General features: G+C 44.6%; 1 pseudogene; it reads right to left on the bottom strand.

Annotated features, from left to right (window-relative positions):
- Nucleotides 1–993: 993 nt before the first annotated feature.
- LOC124024475 lies at nt 994–18,938 on the bottom strand (annotated as a pseudogene).
- Nucleotides 18,939–22,743: the final 3,805 nt, after the last annotated feature.

The following is a 22,743-nucleotide window of genomic DNA, read 5'->3' as shown; positions in this document are numbered from 1 at the left end:
GTTAGCATCTAATGGGGATCCATAATACATTCAAATACGATATCTCTGTGTACTCAAATTGCCATCGATACAATGCAATCGTTTTCATTGTCTGTAGTTTATGCCTGACCATAACCATAACCCCACTGCCACCATGGGGCACTTTGTGCACAATGTTGACATCAGCAAACCGTTTACACAGCACCATACATGTGGTCTGCGGTTGGGAGGCCGGTTGGATGTACTACCAAATTCTCTAAAACAACGTCCTAGGCAGTTTATGGTAGAGAAATTAACATTAAATTATCCGGCAACAGCTATTGTGGACATTCCTGCAGTTAGCATACCAATTGCACTCTCCCTCAAAACTTGAGACATTTGTGGCACTGTAACCAAACTGCACATTTTAAAGTGACCTTTTATTGTCCCCAACACAAGGTGCACCCGTGTAATGATCATGCTGTTTAATCAGCTTCTTGATATTCCACACCTGTCAGGTGGATGGATTATCTTGGCAAAGGAGAAATGCTCACTAACAGAGATGTAAACACATTTGTGGACAACATTTGAGAGAAATAAGCTTTTGTGCGTATGAAGCATTTTCTGGGATCTTTTATTTCAGCTCATGAAACATGGAACCAACACTTTACATGTTGCGTTTATATTTTTGTTCAGTGTACATAATAGTAATTAGTGGTAAATATACATCATAGTAAATAATGCCAGGGATGACTGTCCTCCCCACATCTCGTCTTAGGAAGTCTCCAATTGGCTCAGCCGAATACACTGCCAAGCACTTAGACCTTATCTGTTTCAGGGAACTGGCAACAGTGAGTAAGTGAGTTGTTAGAAAAATAACACAGGCTGTCAATGATGGTGACAGAGTGGCTGAGACTGGAGTCAAATCAGAGATCTACTTCATGTTTTTCTGTATCCAGTCTTTGAAGTTGTTTATCCGGGTATGGACTGTGTAAAGCCCTGGGCCACAGTTCCATTTCTCATAACCAAAACTTTCTAATGCCAGAAGCTCCCAGACAACACTATCATCCCCTGTCCCGCCGAAGGACCCGATGATGGCTTAGTGGCAGGAGATGGTATGATTGTAATGCCTGCACTGACAGTGGGACAAGGCTTGGTGGGATTGAGAGGGTGGCGCATTGCACACAGCATATTGTCAGTGATGGTGACAGGGCCCCGCTCTGAGCAAACTGCCTCTCGCACTGAACGACATCCCCCAGCTCGACTACTCCAGTCTGGGCTGTCTCGGCGTCTAGGCTGGGTTTGGAACTGGACCTTGAGTCAGATGCAAGGAGCCAGCCTGTGGCATAGCCCTGTGTGGCGGTCACCTCCCCACCTTGCATTTTGGGAGACACACGGGCAGCACACGTTCACTGATCTTGGCCTTGTCCCGTAGCTTCAGAACGGCCAGGTCCGAGTCCAGTGTCACAGGATCAAAGCTGGGATGGACCAGGACAGAGGAAACCTGTTGGATCAGAGGAGACATGAGACAGATGGACCAAAATGAATGCCGTGCGGAGAGTTAGAGCAGTGGCAGCTTGCTTGGCTCAGTCTAAACACATAAGTGTCCCAGCATGCAACTTGGCCGGACCTAAGCACAGCTTACTGACTTGCCATGTGCATTGAGATTTGGTCGGTGAGGTTGGCAACAATAGTCTTCCAATCTGTTCTCCGGAGGGAAGTGTTTGTGCATAACGCAAGGAGGTCTAATTGTTTAGGACAAACCCCCAACCTTAGTTTCCTACATCTCCCATTGACATGACAATATATGTCATACAGATGTAGGATCTTAATTTGATCACCCTGTTGCATAAGAACAGTGATGGAAATGTAAAACCTGTAGTGTATTTGAGGTTTAGAAAGGCTTCTGAAGTTTGTAATTTACACTTTAAAATGCCAGACTTGATTAGCCTTATGCAAAATGTATCAACCCCAACAAACATGTCCATGAATTATAATCCATATAATAATTCACATTTCCTGGTGGTGCAAGATTATTTTCCTGCTGTAGCAAACTGGCTCAAATTAAGATCCTACACCTGTAGGTGTTTCTCAGTTCAGGATTTGAAGTGACTATATTGCCCAACATTTTAGCACCTTATGGGCCTACTTGAGGCTCCATTTACCTAATGATTTTACAATGCTGACAGAAATGTGTTTCAGTGAAATCTGATCATATCCAAATATTACATATGATATGTAATATCATATGTATTTACTGATGATATCCAAATATTATAATTTGTTGGAAATTGTTATGTGGAGGACACAGGATCTTTTAATGTTTTCTTTACAGTTAAACCACAACAAGTATTAGAGGAATAATCTGATATGGAAATCAAGACAATTAGACTGCACCTTTAAAATGGACCTATCATAAATCACCTTGGCATGTTTTGGTAGGCATTAAAGGAGCAATCTACACTTCTTTCATCCACTTATGAATGAATGATATATACCCATTGGTACCCATTCTTATATACATTCTTTTAGAATATAACTTAGTTCAATTGTCGTACCCCATCTGAACTCAACATATAAGCTTCTTTTGCTCCAATGTTTGTAAACAACGTAAATGTAAACAAACACTGTATAGCCTCAAAATACGGTTACAATATAATGTTCTATATCATTATGGATGGTCAGTCCTTGCAATCCATGGTCAGTCCTTACAATCCATGGTCAGTCCTTGCAATCCATGGTCAGTCCTTGCAATCCATGGTCAGTCCTTGCAATCCATAGCTGTGTCTAAGACTTTGAGAGTGGTGACATTTCTCCAGCCACATTCCACAGCTTTTTACCAAAAACACTGGTGGTGTGTCAGCTTTGTTATTGTTTCAACTGCAGATTGGACCTTGTAGACGTTGTCAAGACAGTATTATAACAGCTTCACAACTGTATTCACAGACTTCAAGAGACTATTTTACCCCCTGTGTAGATAGAGCATCCCCTTAGCTTAGCATCACTCACACCCACCTGCAGTTGTTTCAGTGTCCTCATCTGGCCCGGGCTGTGCATTCCCATCACCACTTTAATGTTGGCTGGATCTACCCACTGCGGCTTGCCCACTCCTGCCACCACCAGGCAGTGAGCTGCCACCAGCACACTGAGCTGGGTGACTAGTGCTCCACTGCACGCCAGCTGCCAGGGAGAGGAGGCCTCCTCTGGTGCCGTCTGTAGGCCAGAGCCAGCTCTGCGGATGATGTGGGAGCGGAGGTAGATGGCTGCATGCCAGGGCCATCCAATCTCAGTGAGGTTCTGAGGGCTGAAGCCTGCTGGGAGTTGACCACACACTGTTACAGAAAGAGAGAGGAGTAGGTGTCAGAGATGGGAGAGGAAATGGGTTGTTTCTGACTATATTTCTAACTACCATGTACACCTGTGGAGGCAGGTAACCTAGCGGTTAAGAGTGTTTGGTCAGTAACCGAAAGGTCGCTGGTTCAAATCCCGAGCCAACTAGCTAAGAAATCTGTCAAATGTGCCCTTGAGCAAAGCACTTAACTGGAGCATCTGCAAAGTGACGTAAATGCATTAGGGACACTTGAACAGTGATTTAAAATGTATCATTAATGTGTACTGCATTGTATTGGGGTGGTTAGAGCGTTGGGCTAGTAACCGAAAGGTTGCAAGTTCATATCCCCGAGCTGACAAAGTACAAATCTGTCGTTCTGCCCCTGAACAGGCAGTTAACCCACTGTTCCTAGGCCGTCATTGAAAATAAGAATTTGTTCTTAACTGACTTGCCTAGTTAAATAAAGGTAAAATAAATGGATCAAATAAAGTGGCACCATATTTGTAAAACCAAACGTGTTCATTCCCTCAAGATAAAGTTTGAGTACATCTCCCTTTCTCTGCATCTGTTCTTTAAGTCAGCGCTGCCCTCACCTGGCGAGCAGGAGACATGATGCCCGCTCCACCTGCCAGTCTTCAGACAGGAGCGCCGGGGCTACCGTAGTGTTGGTAGAGAGAGGAGGCACACTCATACTCTATGCTAGTGGACAGCTGGTGGAAACCACGGGGTAATTCCCTCAGGACAGGGTCTTGGGTGTTGGGGAGGTTCCCTGAGGAGGGTGGGTCCATGCCAGGGGGGTGACTGTCATAGACCGTATGGGTGGATGAGGTGTGAAGCCTGTGGACTGGACTATTCCTGTAGTAGGGGACAAAGAAGGTGTCTGTGTTCAAGGAGAAAAGCTTAACAATGGGCATGTTTAAAAGAGATGTAGAATAAATGTTTACTGGGAAGTTATTGTCTGTAAAACACGTGTCAAACTCATTCCAAGGAGGGCAAAGTGCCTGTGGGTTTTCGCTCCACCCTTGTACTTGATTGATAAATTAAGGTCACTAATTAATAAGGATATCCCCTCACCAGGTTGTCTACAGCTTAATTGAAAGGGAAAAAACTAAAACCTGTAGACATTTGGCCCTCTGTGGACTGAGTTTTACACCACTGCTGTAAAATAAAACCTAATCCACTCAAAAACTAGAAGCAGTGTATAAATTCAATCAAGGTGCCGGCTTTGTACAGATTGACAGTCAGAATGACACGTATAGTAGTGTTAGTACGGGTCATACCTGGATGTACGGATCATACCTGGATGTACGGGTCATACCTGGGTGTACGGGTCATACCTGGATATACGGGTCATACCTGGGTGTACGGGTCATACCTGGGTGTACGGGTCATACCTGGGTGTACGGGTCATACCTGGATATACGGGTCATACCTGGGTGTATGGTGTCATACCTGGGTGTACGGGTCATACCTGGGTGAACGGCGTCATACCTGGGTGTACGGTGTCATACCTGGGTGTACGGGTCATACCTGGGTGAACGGCGTCATACCTGGGTGTACGGGTCATACCTGGGTGTAAGGCGTCATACCTGGGTGTACGGCGTCATACCTGGGTGTACGGCGTCATACCTGGGTGTACGGGTCATAGCTGGGTGTACGGGTCATACCTAGATGTACGGGTCAAACCTGGATGTACGAGTCATACACGGATGTACGGGTCATACCCGGATGTACAGGTCATACCCGGATGTACGGATCATACCTGGATGTACGGCGTCATAGATGGGTGTACGGGTCATACCTGGGTGTAGGGGTCATACCTGGATGTACGGGTCATACCTGGATATACGGGTCATACCTGGATGTACGGGTCATACCTGGATGTACGGGTCATACCTGGGTGTACGGGTCATACCTGGGTGTATGGTGTCATACCTGGGTGTACGGGTCATACCTGGGTGTATGGCGTCATACCTGGGTGTACGGGTCATACCTGGGTGTACGGGTCAAACCTGGATGTACGGGTCATACCCGGATGTACGGGTCATACCCGGATGTACGGGTCATACCCAGATGTACGGATCATACCTGGATATAAAGGGTCATACCTGGGTGTACGGGTCATACCTGGATGTACGGGTCATACCTGGATGTACGGGTCATACTTGGATGTACGGGTCATACCTGGGTGTACGGGTCATACCTGGGTGTACGGCGTCATACCTGGGTGTACGGGTCATACCTGGGTGTAGGGGTCATACCTGGATGTATGGGTCATACCTGGATGTACGGTGTCATACCTGGATGTACGGGTCATACCTGGATATACGGGTCATACCTGGATGTACGGGTCATACCTGGATATACGGGTCATACCTGGATGTACGGGTCATACCTGGATGTACGGGTCATACCTGGATATACGGGTCATACCTGGGTGTAGGGGTCATACCTGGATGTACGGGTCATACCTGGTATACGGGTCATACCTGGATGTACGGGTCATACCTGGATGTACGGGTCATACCTGGGTGTACGGGTCATACCTGGGTGTACGGCGTCATACCTGGGTGTTCGGGTCATACCTGGGTGCACGGCGTCATACCTGGGTGTACGGCATCATAGCTGGGTGTACGGGTCATACCTGGGTGTACGGGTTATACCTAGATGTACGGGTCAAACCTGGATGTACGAGTCATTCCCGGATGTACGGGTCATACCCGGATGTACGGGTCATACCCGGATGTACGGCGTCATACCTGGATGTACAGCGTCATAGATGGGTGTACGGGTCATACCTGGGTGTAGGGGTCATACCTGGATGTACGGGTCATACCTGGGGTCATACCTGGGTCATACCTGGATGTACGGGTCATACCTGGGTGTACGGGTCATACCTGGATGTACGGGTCATACCTGGGTGTACGGCGTCATACCTGGGTGTACGGGTCATACCTGGGTGTACGGCGTCATACCTGGGTGTACGGCGTCATACCTAGATGTACGGGTCATACCTGGATGTACGGGTCAAACCTGGATGTACGGGTCAAACCTGGATGTACGAGTCATACCCGGATGTACGGGTCATACCCGGAGGTACGGGTCATACCCGGATGTACGGGTCATACCCGGATGTACGGATCATACCTGGATGTACAGCATCATAGATGGGTGTACGGGTCATACCTGGGTGTAGGGGTCATACCTGGATGTACGGGTCATACCTGGTATACGGGTCATACCTGGATGTACGGGTCATACCTGGATGTACGGGTCATACCTGGGTGTACGGGTCATACCTGGGTGTACGGCGTCATACCTGGGTGTTCGGGTCATACCTGGGTGCACGGCGTCATACCTGGGTGCACGGCGTCATACCTGGGTGTACGGCATCATAGCTGGGTGTACGGGTCATACCCGGATGTACGGGTCATACCCGGATGTACGGGTCATACCCGGATGTACGGATCATACCTGGATGTACAGCGTCATAGATGGGTGTACGGGTCATACCTGGGTGTAGGGGTCATACCTGGATGTACGGGTCATACCTGGATATACGGGTCATACCTGGATGTACGGGTCATACCTGGGTGTACGGGTCATACCTGGGTGTACGGGTCATACCTGGGTGTACGGCGTCATACCTGGGTGTACGGGTCATACCTGGGTGTACGGCGTCATACCTGGGTGTACGGCGTCATAGCTGGGTGTACGGGTCATACCTGGGTGTACCATGCCTGAATGTACGGGTCAAACCTGGATGTACGAGTCATACCCGGATGTACGGGTCATACCCGGATGTTCGGGTTATACCCGGATGTACGGATCATACCTGGATGTACGGCGTCATAGATGGGTGTACGGCGTCATAGCTGGGTGTACGGGTCATACCTGGGTGTACGGGTCATGCCTGAATGTACGGGTCAAACCTGGATGTACAAGTCATACCCGGATGTATGGGTCATACCCGGATGTTCGGGTTATACCCGGATGTACGGATCATACCTGGATGTACGGCGTCATAGATGGGTGTACGAGTCATACCTGGGTGTACGGGTCATACCTAGATGTACGGGTCATACCTGGATGTACGGGTCAAACCTGGATGTACGGGTCATACCCAGATGTACGGGGTCATACCTGGATGTACGGGGTCATACCTGGATGGGGCCTTTGGCTTCACAACTTTGTGTCTCACCAGCTCAGATACCTTAGGCTCTCGACAGGCTGTGGACACAGAGGAAGAGCCCTTAACCACGTAATCAACAGTATTGTCCAGTAACCTAAACAGCAGCACTAAAGCACTATACAGTCTGATGTTATTTAAGCAATAAGGCCCAAGGGGGTGTGATATATCGCCAATATACCACACTTAAGGGCTGTTCTTATGCACAACGCAACAAAGAGTGCCTGGACACAGCCCTTAGCCGTGATATATTGGCTATATATCACAAACCCCAGAGGTGCCTTATTGCTATTATAAACTGGTTACCAACATAATTAGAGCAGTCATAAGGTGAATGCACCAATTTGTAAGTCGCTCTGGATAAGAGCGTCTGCTAAATGACTTAAATGTAAATGTAAATGTAAAAATGTATGTTTTGTTATACCCGTGGTACACTGTCTGATATACCACGGCTTTCAGACAATTAGCATTCAGGGCTGGAACCACGACTCTCAGCCAATCAGCATTCAGGGCTGGAACAAGTCAGTTTATAAATGTGGATAAACATGTGCAGGTGTTTTATCTAAATGGCTGTTTGCTGTCAGTATACCTCTCACACACAGTGGTTGCCGGCCACTCCACGAGCCATCTGGGAGACAGGTGCTCCGGGAGCCGCCACTCAGGATGTAGGAGGGGTTACAGAAGTAGTCCACTGTGTCAGGACCTCCTCCAGAGCCCCGGACCAGCTGGAGGTAGCCATGGTGCAGCCTGGCTGGAGAAGGACACACCCCGAGCCCTCTGACTGGGTCTGCACCCCTCTGACTGGGTCGAACGGGCTCTGACTGGGTCTGCACCCCTCTAACTGGGTCGAACGGGCTCTGACTGGGTCGAATGGGCTCTGAGAGACACGAAGAGATGGAGGAGAGTCATGTTTTGAGAAATGGGCTGGTTATTCAATGGTCTACCATGACTATGTTGTGTATGTTCATTCATTGTGTACTCTCTTCTTGTTTTCCTTGTGTACTCTCTTCTTGTTTTCTTGTGTACTCTCTTCTTGTTTTCCTTGTGTACTCTCTTCTTGTTTTCGTCGAGTACTCTCTTCTTGTTTTCCTTGTGTACTCTCTTCTTGTTTTCCTTGTGTACTCTCTTCTTGTTTTCCTTGTGTACTCTCTTCTTGTTTTCCTTGTGTACTCTCTTCTTGTTTTCTTGTGTACTCTCTTCTCGTTTTCCATGTGTACTCTCTTCTTGTTTTCCTTGTGTACTCTCTTCTTGTTTTCCTTGTGTACTCTCTTCTTGTTTTCCTTGTGTACTCTCTTCTTGTTTTCCTTGTGTACTCTCTTCTTGTTTTCCTTGTGTACTCTTCTTGTTTTCCTCGTGTACTCTTCTTGTTTTCCTTGTGTACTCTTCTTGTTTTCCTTGTGTACTCTCTTCTTGTTTTCCTTGTGTACTCTCTTCTTGTTTTCCTTGTGTACTCTCTTCTTGTTTTCCATGTGTACTCTCTCCTTGTTTTTCTTGTGTACTCTCTTCTTGTTTTCGTTGTGTACTCTCTTCTTGTTTTCGTTGTGTACTCTCTTCTCGTTTTCCTTGTGTCCTCTCTTCTCGTTTTCCTTGTGTCCTCTCTTCTCGTTTTCCTTGTGTACTCTCTTCTCATTTTCCTTGTGTAGTTTATTTTATTGACACGTGAGGCATCATCTAATGTAATGCACCTGTTCCATCAGTACTCAGGTCTGCAACATTCCTGTCTGTGGAGGTGATCAATAACGTTGATCCATTCATTTACATGATCTTTAACATTACCTTTATCTACCTTCCCACAGATGGGCACCGTGCCACTCCAGGTGGCGTTGGGCAGACAGGTCCTCTGGGGGGTGCCAGTCAGTGTGTAGGGTGGGTGGCACAGGTACTGAACAGCCAGGAGCTCATCCTCCAGGCCGTACACAGAGAGGAGCTCCCCGTTCACGGGCCTCGCTGGCAACACACACACCTGACTCCTAGCAACTGGAAGGCAGAGAGAGTGTTGTCTGTGTAGAAATATTATATCAACCATCCCCAGTTTGGTCTGGACTCCTGAAATGACCCGTAGCCTTTTCCTGCAGTCAGTGACCAATAGCGCCCCCTTTTGGCCTCATGGGTGGAATGTTATATTTTAAATAAAAGATTTACAAAAAATGTAACTGATGAAAATCTGGTGTTTCTATGTCAAACAGTTTTGTTATATGTCAGTCTCCTGTGCATATAAAGTGTAATATTGTAATGCAAACTCAATATTGAAGACATTTCAACTCCATATCTGACAATGTCTTCTTTTTCTAAGCCCATAACCATGTGTGTGAGGTGCATACTTCTGTTTCAATGTAGATTTGTTTAAGACTACCAAGAAACACTCTGTGTGAACCTGATATAACCGAACGCATGACCCTGATATAACCGAACGTAAAACGTATGACCCTGATATAACCGAACGCAGTAAAACGTTCTGTATGACCCTGATATAACCGACGCAGTAAAACGTTCTGTATGACCCTGATATAACCGAACGCAGTAAAACGTTCTGTATGACCCTGATATAACCGAACGCAGTAAAACGTTCTGTATGACCCTGATATAACCGAACGCAGTAAAACGTTCTGTATGACCCTGATATAACCGAACGCAGTAAAACGTTCTGTATGACCCTGATATAACCGAACGCAGTAAAACGTTCTGTATGACCCTGATATAACCGAACGCAGTAAAACGTTCTGTATGACCCTGATATAACCGAACGCAGTAAAACGTTCTGTAACCCTGATATAACCGAACGCAGTAAAACGTTCTGTATGACCCTGATATAACCCACTGCAGTAAAAGGTTTTCTTCCCAGGAAGCAGTAGAGCTAGGTTTTATAATACCTGAATGATAATGAATAACTCACTTTGTTTGGGGAGGAAATGAGGTTATGGCTACCAGACGGATCACTAACCATTCTCACACAGTTGACCTGTGTAGCCTGGCAGACATGCACAGCGAAAAGACTGTACTGGGTTCAGCAAACAGGTTCCATGGTGCTGACAAGGGGAGGGGCTGCACGCTGCAAGGGAGCCGCAAATACAAAACAAACAGACAATTAGACAAATTATTCATGAATAATGAATAATAGGCTGAGCAACAGACAGGCTGACTGACAGACCTGCCTGGCTGATAGATTTAAATAATTTAAATCATCTTGGCCAAAATGTAACCATATAAGGACATGCAACATCTATGCTAAAGTCTCGTTCATAAGGGCAATAAAACCTGCCTGTAGCTACCTGAGCTCTGCTGAAAAGTGGCGAAGAAGCCATCAAAGTTGTTGTAGCCATCTGAGACAAACAGGACGTGCAGCCTGCTTCCAGAGGTTCTGATTGGTGGAGGCAGCTCATTCCCACAAAACCGGCCAATGACGGGGCGCTCAGGCTGTCACCATCTCGCAGCTCCACGTAGTCATAGTGACAGTTGTGGTCAGGCTCTAGACTAAGCATGGAGAACCTGGACGGATCCAAACAAGGTCTTTGTTATCATCATGTTTGTCTGTTAAGTAGGATAAGATATTAATATATATAGTGTCCATACTAGGACATCATCTTACTACCCTTTAAAAAACAAATTCAGTACGGATCCATGAAAGCTGTGACTGGATTGTGACAAACTACTTCCTCATAGAATACCATTCAACTTCATGAAAGCCAATGAGAGAATCAATGAATTTGACAGTGTAGTACAGTATAATCAATTCAGGGACCCACCTGAGCTCCACGTTCTCCCCTTTCTCTACCTGCACCCTCCACTCACAGTGCGCATTGATGGGGTAACTCTCCAGCATGATGTGGCCCTGGGCTCTACGAATCACCCCTCCACATGCTAGGGACAAGAACACATACTCTGAGCTCCCATAATGCAACACAAAATAACTAGAGATTAGAACATAGATGTTTGTAGCAAGTCATTCAAGTCGATGTGTAATGAACAGCGTTGGGGAAGCTCCTCTGAAAATATAGTTTACCAAGCTACCAATTACATCACATCCGCAGAGGTTGAGCTACACTGAAGTTATAAACACAGCTTTCTTAACTGTAGTTATAAACACAGCTTTCTGAAATGAAGTTATAAACACAGCTTTCTTAACTGAAGTTATAAACACAGCTTTCTTAACTGTAGTTATAAACACAGCTTTCTTAACTGAAGTTATAAACACAGCTTTCTTAACTGTAGTTATAAACACAGCTTTCTTAACTGTAGTTATAAACACAGCTTTCTTAACTGTAGTTATAAACACAGCTTTCTTAACTGTAGTTATAAACACAGCTTTCTTAACAGTAGTTATAAACACAGCTTTCTTAACTGAAGTTATAAACACAGCTTTCTTAACTGAAGTTATAAACACAGCTTTCTTAACTGTAGTTATAAACACAGCTTTCTTAACTGTAGTTATAAACACAGCTTTCTTAACTGTAGTTATAAACACAGCTTTCTTAACTGAAGTTATAAACACAGCTTTCTTAACTGAAGTTATAAACACAGCTTTCTTAACTGTAGTTATAAACACAGCTTTCTTAACTGAAGTTATAAACACAGCTTTCTTAACTGTAGTTATAAACACAGCTTTCTTAACTGTAGTTATAAACACAGCTTTCTTAACTGAAGTTATAAACACAGCTTTCTTAACTGAAGTTATAAACACAGCTTTCTTAACTGAAGTTATAAACACAGCTTTCTTAACTGTAGTTATAAACACAGCTTTCTTAACTGAAGTTATAAACACAGCTTTCTTAACTGAAGTTACTTTTGATTTGATTTGATATACTGTATATATATAAAATGTCATAGAATACAAATTGCAAGAACAGATAACACTGGAGTCAGAAGATAACATGGTGTTTAATTTAGCCTATTAAACATACAAACTGTGTTTCAAGTGAGAATTAGACAGGTCTGATGAATTAGACAGGTCTGATGAATTAGACAGGTCTGATGAATTAGACAGGTCTGATGAATTAGACAGGTCTGATGAATTAGACAGGTCAGATGGATTAGACAGGTCTGATGGATTAGACAGGTCTGATGAATTAGACAGGTCTGATGAATTAGACAGGTCTGATGAATTAGACAGGTCAGATGGATTAGACAGGTCTGATGGATTAGACAGGTCAGATGAATTAGACAGGTCAGATGAATTAGACAGGTCTGATGAATTAGACAGGTCTGGTGAATTAGACAGGTCAGATGAATTAGACAGGTCTGATGAATTAGACAGGTCTGATGAATTAGACAGGTCAGATGGATTAGACAGGTCTGATGGATTAGACAGGTCAGATGAATTAGACAGGTCAGATGAATTAGACAGGTCTGATGAATTAGACAGGTCTGGTGAATTAAACAGGTCTGGTGAATTAAACAGGTCTGATGAATTAGACAGGTCAGATGAATTAGACAGGTCTGATGAATTAGACAGGTCTGGTGAATTAAACAGGTCAGATGAATTAGACAGGTCTGATGAATTAGACAGGTCAGATGAATTAGACAGGTCTGATGAATTAGACAGGTCAGATGGATTAGACAGGTCTGATGGATTAGACAGGTCAGATGAATTAGACAGGTCAGATGAATTAGACAGGTCTGATGAATTAGACAGGTCTGGTGAATTAGACAGGTCAGATGAATTAGACAGGTCTGATGAATTAGACAGGTCTGATGAATTAGACAGGTCAGATGGAGACAGGTCTGATGGATTAGACAGGTCAGATGATGAATTAGACAGGTCTGATTTAGACAGGTCTGAGATGAATTAGACAGGTCTGATGAATTAGACAGGTCAGATGAATTAGACAGGTCTGATGAATTAGACAGGTCTGGTGAATTAAACAGGTCAGATGAATTAGACAGGTCTGATGAATTAGACAGGTCAGATGAATTTAACAGGTAGGATGCCAAAAAAGTAAGGAATTATTGCCTACTTCATACATTTTCTTTTAGCAAAAAAAGTAGTGTGTAGTTCCAGTATTTAGATACACCACTATATGGCTAAACATTAATTAACTACTGAAATGTTACCAACATTTCAATGTAGTTCACTACTCCCCAACACTGGCAATGAAACAAGTGAAAAACTCCCAAGGACTGTAATTTAGAAAATGCTCTACCCCTGAAACAGCTGACTCACTCTTGCAGTCTCCACCTGCCCAGCCCTGACGACAGTCCGTACAGAATCTTCCTCGGATGAAGAAATCATCCTTGGCCTCCCACGTCCCATTGTGACAGGTTTTACAGTTCTCAAACAGACTGCAGCCTGAGGGAAGAGGAGAAACAGGGGAGCCATGAGGTCAGGTCAGTGTTCTGCAAGCAGCTAAATGACATGTCATTTCAACCAATGTTTAATCACGTTCAATGTTTTGGTTCATTTAAACGTTTATAAATCTGTAAGAAAAAGTGAATCCTTGTAATTACAACTTAACGTTAAAGCTTTATCAACATGTGAAGAATAAGAAGATAAATGTCAGTATGCAAAAAGTTGTATTGGGTAAGAAAGCTGGAAGGGAGTAAGAGGGAAGCAGTAGAGGGCACAGATTAAATAGAAGGAGACAGATGTCTCACAGGATGTAGAAATCTGAAGCGTCCGTTTACAGCTTCTTCTCACCACCAAATTTGGTGATGGGAGGAAGTCCAGGGGCGGAATGTGGGAGAAAATGGAGTTAAATGAAACTTGGTGTCAATACAGTTCTCTTCCCAAATTACAATCTGTTATGAACAGAGTGAACTAAGTTTTGTGTACTTGACCCTTTACCAAAGTTCCAAAAAATGGTTTTGTTTACAAGGAATGCAACGGCCAATTGAATTATTGCACATGAACACTTCACAAAGAACGTGTTACCTAGCAGAAATATGCAAATATATGCTAAAACATGACAACAGGATCTCGCTAGGTCGTGCTTGGTTCTGCCCACCTCCATGCCTGTTCTGTTCCCCACCTCCATGCCTGTTCTGCCCACCTCCATGCCTGTTCTGCCCACCTCCATGCCTGTTCTGCCCACCTCCATGCCTGTTCTGCCCACCTCCATGCCTGTTCTGCCCACCTCCATGCCTGTTCTGCCCACCTCCATGCCTGTTCTGCCCACCTCCATGCCTGTTCTGCCCACCTCCATGCCTGTTCTGCCCATCTCCATGCATGTTCTGCCCAACATGCTTCATTTGCTCCCACTTGAAATGACAACGATGAGATATTTTGGGGATTAGTTACCAGTATCTTTGGTAGAGGTCTGATAGGTTGTTTACCAGGGTGGATGATGCAGGGGTCACACTGGTCCAGTTGGTTGCGGCAGCAGGGGACGGAGTAGCCCACCCGTGCCCCCTGGGAAGGACATCTACACTGGATCAGCTGGTACTCACAACAGTCCCTACACATGTGGTTCCACTCTGAGCTGGGACACTTGTCATCCACCACACCTCTGGAATCTAAAATCAATCAATCAGTCAATCAAATGTATTTCCTAAAGCCCCTTTTAGCGTGGCAAGTAGCCTAACGGTTAGAGCATTGGGTCAGTAACCGAAAGGTTGCTAGATCGAATCCCCGAGCACGGCAAGTTGAAGAATGTGCCCTTGAGCAAGGCACTGAACCCTAATTGCTCCAGGGTCACTGTTGACAATGGCTGACCCTGGTCGTGACCCCATTCCCTGCAGGTGTCTCAGGGAGAGTTGGGATATGCAAAAAGAAACACATTTCCAAATGTATTAACACATACCTGCACAACACATGATACCCAGCCTAAACTCAAAACAACAAGCAATGTCGTATCAAGGGAGTTTCACATAAAGAGACTGGCATGTTGTGAATCAAGGTATCCTAGTGGTCAGAGCGTTGGACTAGTAACCAGCAGGTAGTCTAGTGGTCAGAGCGTTGGACTTGTAACCAGCAGGTATCCTAGTGGTCAGAGCGTTGGACTTGTAACCAGCAGGTATCCCAGTGGTCAGAGCGTTGGACTAGTAACCAGCAGGTATCCTAGTGGTCAGAGCGTTGGACTAGTAACCAGCAGGTATCCTAGTGGTCAGAGCGTTGGACTTGTAACCAGCAGGTATCCCAGTGGTCAGAGCGTTGGACTTGTAACCAGCAGGTATCCTAGTGGTCAGAGCGTTGGACTTGTAACCGAAAGATTGCAAGATCGAATCCCCGAGCTGACAAAGTAAAAATCTGTTATTCTGCCCCTGAACAAGGCAGTTACCCCACTGTTCCCCGGTAGGCTGTCATTGAAAATAAGAATTTGTTATTAACTGACTTGCCAAGTTAAATTTAAAAAACATGTCACATGGCATTCATTTGTCTATGATTACTGCTTCTGTAAAATAACATGCTCTATAGTCTACATGAATGCACGTCTGGATTCATGACATATACTTGCCAAAATAATATTTAGCTCTAGTTTGAATGCAACACAAAACAAGGACGCCTCGTCTGTACATACATTTGAAAGCAACACAAAACAAGGACGCCTCGTCTACATACATTTGAATGCAAAACAAGGACGCTTCGTCTGTACATACATTTGAATGAAACACAAAACAAGGACGCCTCGTCTACATACATTTGAATGTAACACGAAACAAGGACGCCTCGTCTGTACATACATACATTTGAATGCAACACAAAACAAGGACGCCTCGTCTGTACATACATTTGAATGCAACACAAAACAAGGACGCCTCGTCTGTACATACATTTGAATGTTTCCTCTCTGTACTGGAAGAATGTTTTTTGGGGATGAAGTCATTTGTATGAAGCTTACTTCTGCTATCTCAGAGATCTGGTTATCATATTAGTTTGACTAGGGCTCTATAACGCTACGTTTAACCTGGCAGACCAATTCTAATATATTTTTCTCACTAATTGGTCTTTTGACCAATCAGATCAGCTCTTTTGCCAATGATTAGGGCAAAATATCAGAATTGTGCTCCCTGTGTAAACGCAGCCATAGCTACATTAGTAGTTTGGGTCCTGGATGCTGAAACAGCCTTCTAGCAGTGTGTATATCAGACAATATGCCACGGGTATGATGCAAAACTCATTTACAGTCATATTTATGTTGGTAAACAGTTTATAATGGCAATATGGCACCTCAGGGGTTTGTGGTATATAGCCAATATATCCCTGCTAAGGGCTGTGTCGTAAGAACAGACTTTAGGTGTGGTATATTGGCCAAGATATAACAACTCCTCGGGCTTTATTGCTTAAGTATAGCATGTGTACACTGAAGAAGGGTTTAGGGTAGCAATCCTCTGTGAGTCTATAATTGGTTAGATACCTCTCATCAACTTCCAGGTGCCTTGTGGCAAGTTCTATGTGATTCTATGCTGTGATTCTACAGTTCTCTGGTGACTAACTCTACTGAGTGGGTTAATCCTATTGAAACAGGGCTAATGTGCTTGAATCGTAAATTAATGGTTCACAGTTCACATCGTGCTCCCCAGGGGTCATTACAATAGCAAGAAATCCCCAAACCCAATCTGACCTTGTCTCGTGATGGTTCCAAAGGCATTAACCTTCTACAGACTAAACCCTGTCTAATCTGGGGTTCTACTATCTATATGGAATTGTTTTAAAAAGGTCACACCAAGGGTCATTTATCTATTTGATTTAACATTTTAAGACCCCTTGAAGTATAAAATACAATATAAAAACAAATAGTTGATGAAACACATCGAATAACAGATTCACTACATGGAACAACAGATGGTCCCCCCCCCAAAAAAAAAATCTAAAGGAAGTTTGTTCTGAAGTGTCTGTCCTATATTTGAGAGAAACAGTTGTTGTTGTTTTAGCATTAAGTCTCCATATATACTTCCATTCATTTTTCAACTGTTACCGGGGGACCTTCAGGCAGGTCTTGTGGGGCCTGTGGGGGTCCTAGAGCATAACAACCACATGTACGTGTTCATGAGAGTCTCACATCCTATTAGTGTGTAGCCCAAAATGTTGGGATGCTGCAGACAGAAGTCGGCAGATCGTCTGTACCGACTTCAGACGCGTTCTAATACGTTTATGGGGATTGTAGAGCAAAACAGAGAACACCACCGTGTTCGTTAGAGTCTCATCTTTCCATAGAGGGGTCAGGCCAAACTCTGCTACAGACTATTTTGTGAGAAGACCCATTTTTGGGATGTCTCATGGTCTGACAAATATCTAGCTCTAGCTCTGTCACCTTTCACCTTTCACCTTTCACCGCAGATTCGGAAGTGCAACATTAGCGGATTGAAATATATCTAGGTGAACAGATATCTCTAGTTTAAACTGACGTCTTTTTACAGGGATTATTTTGTTATGCTAATTCGATTTCTAGGGGGTTTAATAGAGTCCTACAGTCATACATATTCTCATTACAGTCTGGTCAAAATGAGTGTGGCAATACATAGACAATGTCCTCAGCTTTCTAACAGCAGGAAACTTAGAATCCAGACTTGACAGTGACTAGAGAAGTTAACTCAGACTTGACTAGGTCAGTGGCTAGAGAAGTTAAAACCCAGACATGACTAGGTATTTGACTAGAGAAGTTATAACCCAGACTTGACTAGGTCAGTGGCTAGAGAAGTTAACTCAGACTTGACTAGGTCAGTGGCTAGAGAAGTTAACTCAGACTTGACTAGGTCAGTGGCTAGAGAAGTTAAAACCCAGACATGACTAGGTATTTGACTAGAGAAGTTATAACCCAGACTTGACTAGGTATGTGACTATAGAAGTTAACTCAGACATGACTAGGTAAGTGACTAGAGAAGTTAAAACCCAGATATAACCAGGTATGTGACTATAGAAGTTATAACCCAGACTTGACTAGGTCAGTGGCTAGAGAAGTTAAAACCCAGACATGACTAGGTAAGTGACTAGAGAAGTTAAAACCCAGACTTGACTAGGTATGTGACTATAGAAGTTAACTCAGACATGACTAGGTATGCCCATATGACTCAGAGAGGACATAAATTACTCAGCAAGTGCAAAAGAAAAACTCTAACAATGGAAGTTGTGTGAACAGTTCAGAATAGGGAGGCTAAAACAAGTTACAGCAGGCTTCGTAGAGTCATACATCTGAATGAAATGAGTTGTCATCAGTATATGATGGAACCATCGCTCTAGCTCTTACCGTGGGGCCAGGCAGTTGCATGAAGGCAGAGTAGAATGACATGGAGAAGAAGAGGCAGGAGGTGTCTGGGTTGCAGATGAGGGGACATTGTCGTCCTCCCAGTGGGCTGCACCCTCTGGCACACAAGGACCATAGAGCTAGGAACCAGAACACACATGATGTCACTGAGGAGTGACAGGAGTCCGGAATCTAAAGTGTTCCTGTTCAGAACGCTCCACATCAATCCCACTATCCTCTCGTTCTCTGGGCTCTAGATGCAAAGCAGCTGTTGAGGAGAACACACACTCACCACACTAAAAGAGAGAGATTTAACCCTTTCTTTTCACCAGGAGTCACACTGGCATTCTGCTCTGCTCTCTCTCTCTCTCTCTCTCTCTCTCTCTCTCTCTCTCTCTCTCTCTCTCTCTCTCTCTCTCTCTCTCTCTCTCTCTCTCTCTCTCTCTCTCTCTCTCTCTCTCTCTCTCTCTCTCTGATGATGATGGACAAGCTCCATGCATCTGAACTCTCCAGCTTCTGTTTTTACAGACGTGCCATGTTGAGTTCTGGAAGTCCAGAGGAAAAGGGGAGTGGCTGCATATTGGCATGTCGAGAGTGTTGCAGGGAAAAACACTGTCACTTTTAATGGAGAGAACAGAGATGGCGAGTTGATGATACTCCAGGGAAAGATGTTTTCCGTCTGTGTTTGTATGGCGAAGGAATTCAGGGAGGCCTGAATCAGGACGTCATTGTACTGTAAAACCCCCTCAGGCTCTGGCCTGCGAGATCTGCAGGGAGGCCATGCCAACAAACTGTGATAAGCAGAAATAATGTCATTCCTGTTCCTGTTCATAGTTGTCTATAGGAGCGAACCTGGGCAAAGCTTCTATACAGGATGACAGTGTATTCTCTACAAAAGGGCCCCAGGCAATGGGGCGGACAGGCACTGCACAGCTCATTGCAAATCACTGTTTGTTTTTCATTACCTGGCTTGAATACAGTTTCCATGTAAAAAGAAAAACTCTTTTCCCAGGCATTGCATCCAGATGGGACTCGGAGTTAAGATTTTAACTGACCATAGGGACCAGACCCATTAGGTTTAATGGACATTTGCCTCCTAGTTCCAGTGAAGGTTGAAAAGAAACCAAAGAAAACCCCCCTATACTTTATGTACTATAAATTACAAACCCTAGCCAATAACCCTTCCACCCTTGTGTACATCTAAGGAATACAGACTTTTCAAATGCCTTATCCAAAAACAGTCTTCGGGAATCGACTACAGCCAAGGTAAATGGAAATATCACGTAGATTTTATTTTGAGTGGACCATCCCTTTAAGCAATATGGTAATAGCTTAACATCCCCTTTCTGAAGACAAGAGACACCTGGTGGTTACGTATAGAAACAGCATTTAATTAGTAAAAACATATTTTACACTTTTACAAATTAAGTCAAAGCACAAATTGATTTAGAATACATCCATTAAAAAAAAGAAAGATACAATGAGTAGCCATGAAGGGTGGAAGAAGAAGAAAGGTAAATATATGACAGAGTGACTTGGGGTAAATATATGACAGAGTGACTTGGGGTAAATATATGACAGAGTGACTTGGGGTAAATATATGACAGAGTGACTTGGGGTAAATATATGACAGAGTGACTTGGGGTAAATATATGACAGAGTGACTTGGGGTAAATATATGACAGAGTGACTTGGGGTAAATATATGACAGAGTGACTTGGGGTAAATATATGACAGAGTGACTTGGGGTAAATATATGACAGAGTGACTTGGGGTAAATATATGACAGAGTGACTTGGGGTAAATATATGACAGAGTGACTTGGGGTAAATATATGACAGAGTGACTTGGGGTAAATATATGACAGAGTGACTTGGGGTAAATATATGACAGAGTGACTTGGGGTAAATATATGACAGAGTGACTTGGGGTAAATATATGACAGAGTGACTTATATGACAGAGTGACTTATACGGGTAAATATATGACAGAGTGACTTGGGGTAAATATATGACAGAGTGACTTGGGGTAAATATATGACAGAGTGACTTGGGGTAAATATATGACAGAGTGACTTGGGGTCACATCGGACGACAGCACAGACTGCTGAAACAGACTCATGAGATTAGTTTTGACTCATTTGTCATGCAAACACAGTGACTCTTTAGCATTGAAGCAATGATGGAACCAGAGACATATCTAAAGATAGTTTATTATAGCAAATATATATAATAAACTCTATACGTGCCTCTGTGAAGATCCATTGATATGATTATAACAATTAATTGCTATACTCGGCACAATCCCTTGTGCTATTTGACAGATCAATAAACAAATCATTTCACATCAGAACTTATTGATAGAACTTGTGGATCAATTTAACTGCGTAGTTAGTAAAACACAGATGAATGAATATGGTTTATATTTGACCCTTTCCTTCATTTATACTGCAGGCACAATAGCAGATTACCTCCATATGGGACTGGGAACAACAGCACTGTTACAGGCTTTTCACACTACTGACCCGAACTGGGCCGATACCAACCAAGCTGTACTGAGCTGGCCTGGTCATGAACACACCAGATTTGATGGCACCATGCTGAAAAGGACAATGTGCTCAGAGCCAGCAGTTTGGGTCGGTACGATGGTGTTAAAAAGGTCTTTGTTACTGGTTCGCAGGGCTGTGTGTGGAGGGCTCTCCCTCCAATCAGCGTTGAGTCCAGGTGCGTCAACAGTCTGGGGGAAAAAGATGTGTAGGTGAATACTAAACAGGTTTCCTGATGAATTCACAGTCAACACTCCAATCTTATGCCTCCCATTTTCTAAACGGCATCACTTTTCAACAGAGTATCTGGTAAATCTCTGGTTTCTACTAACCTGCAGTCACCTTAGCACTAGATCAAATGACCCCCTTGGAATCGTAACATTAAGTTCTAATGGGCATTCTGTTGGGTCCGGTTTAAATCTGATGTGTGGGTTCTTGTAGATCACACAGAGTCTTGCTTTGTGACCACGACCTCTTAATGTTCTCGTGTCAAGGCTTGGGACAACAGCTGGAGGTTCTGCCTGATCCAACACCTCCCCAAAGCCCAATGGTTTAGGAGACAGCCTACTGCGGGTAACATCCTTACCGTCTGCTAGTAAGGGCTGAGCTGGGGCTGAGCTGCAGCAATGGACCTTGGCCTGGGTGCCCCACTCTGTTAGCTCCAGCAGGTTGGAGCCGTGGCCCCTCTTCTCCGGGGGTGAGGGTCCCGCTAGCGTCCGGTCTTACTGTCCGGAGTGAGAGGACGAGTCTGGAACCACAAGGGCCCCAGTTAGAGATCCTGCATTGAGATGCACCATGCAACACACATTACCCACAGGCTCTCTGCTGGGTTAGCTGGCTAGGATGCACCATGCAACACACTTTACCCACAAGGCTCTCTGCTGGGTTAGCTGGCTAGGATGCACCATGCAACACACTTTACCCACAAGGCTCTCTGCTGGGTTAGCTGGCTAGGATGCACCATGCAACACACTTTACCCACAAGGCTCTCTGCTGGGTTAGCTGGCTAGGATGCACCATGCAACACACTTTACCCACAAGGCTCTCTGCTGGGTTAGCTGGCTAGGATGCACCATGCAACACACTTTACCCACAAGGCTCTCTGCTGGGTTAGCTGGCTAGGATGCACCATGCAACACACTTTACCTACAGGCTCTCTGCTGGGTTAGCTGGCTAGGATGCACCATGCAACACACTTTACCCACAAGGCTCTCTGCTGGGTTAGCTGGCTAGGATGCACCATGCAACACACTTTACCTACAAGGCTCTCTGCTGGGTTAGCTGGCTAGGATGCACCATGCAACACACTTTACCCACAAGGCTCTCTGCTGGGTTAGCTGGCTAGGATGCACCATGCAACACACTTTACCCACAAGGCTCTCCGCTGGGTTAGCTGGCTAGGATGTAGCATGCAACACACTTTACCCACAAGGCTCTCCGCTGGGTTAGCTGGCTAGGATGTAGCATGCAACACACTCAGCCAGGTCAGTTACAGTTTGGTGGGCTGGGTTCAGGTATGAAATGACTGCAGGTCAGTTACAGTTTAGTGGGCTGGGTTCAGGTATGAAATGACTGCAGGTCAGTTACAGTTTAGTGGGCTGGGTTC

This window comes from Oncorhynchus gorbuscha, unplaced genomic scaffold (assembly GCF_021184085.1).
Source record: "Oncorhynchus gorbuscha isolate QuinsamMale2020 ecotype Even-year unplaced genomic scaffold, OgorEven_v1.0 Un_scaffold_1869, whole genome shotgun sequence".
NCBI lineage: Eukaryota > Metazoa > Chordata > Actinopteri > Salmoniformes > Salmonidae > Oncorhynchus > Oncorhynchus gorbuscha.
The sequence above is the reverse complement of the archived record's forward strand: the minus strand, read 5'-3'. Positions and strand labels throughout refer to the sequence as shown.